The following is a 460-nucleotide window of genomic DNA, read 5'->3' on the forward strand; positions in this document are numbered from 1 at the left end:
CCCGCAGCACAACTCTCACATGAGCAATCAGTGCCGTGCTCTAACTCCTTAGGGGTCCACCAGTCCTCTTCAGGAAACTCGACTGTGGGACCCACCCCATGCTCCTCAGATGTATGACCTGCAAAATCATCTAAAAAGGGGGTACCCGTGGGATGAGCTCACTAGCTCAGTAAGTGGTAAGATGGACCACACAGCAGTCCACACATCAAAACACAATCATATGCACTACATGCCATGCTATACATTTTAAATCACATCCACCTTAGCAACATTACTAAGTCTTCGGTTTTAGTGCTATTATAGCCACAGTGCGCGTATACTCTGGGTACGAGCCGCGAACTCCATCCCACGATACGCCCATAGGGCTGTCGGAGAAGGCCCACCGTGAGTACTCAGAAAAGTAAAGACAATGCCGTCCACCGGCTCTCAACAAAAAAGTAAATGACTGAAATTAAAGGTG

This window comes from Macadamia integrifolia, unplaced genomic scaffold (assembly GCF_013358625.1).
Source record: "Macadamia integrifolia cultivar HAES 741 unplaced genomic scaffold, SCU_Mint_v3 scaffold2796, whole genome shotgun sequence".
In the NCBI taxonomy this organism is placed as follows: domain Eukaryota; kingdom Viridiplantae; phylum Streptophyta; class Magnoliopsida; order Proteales; family Proteaceae; genus Macadamia; species Macadamia integrifolia.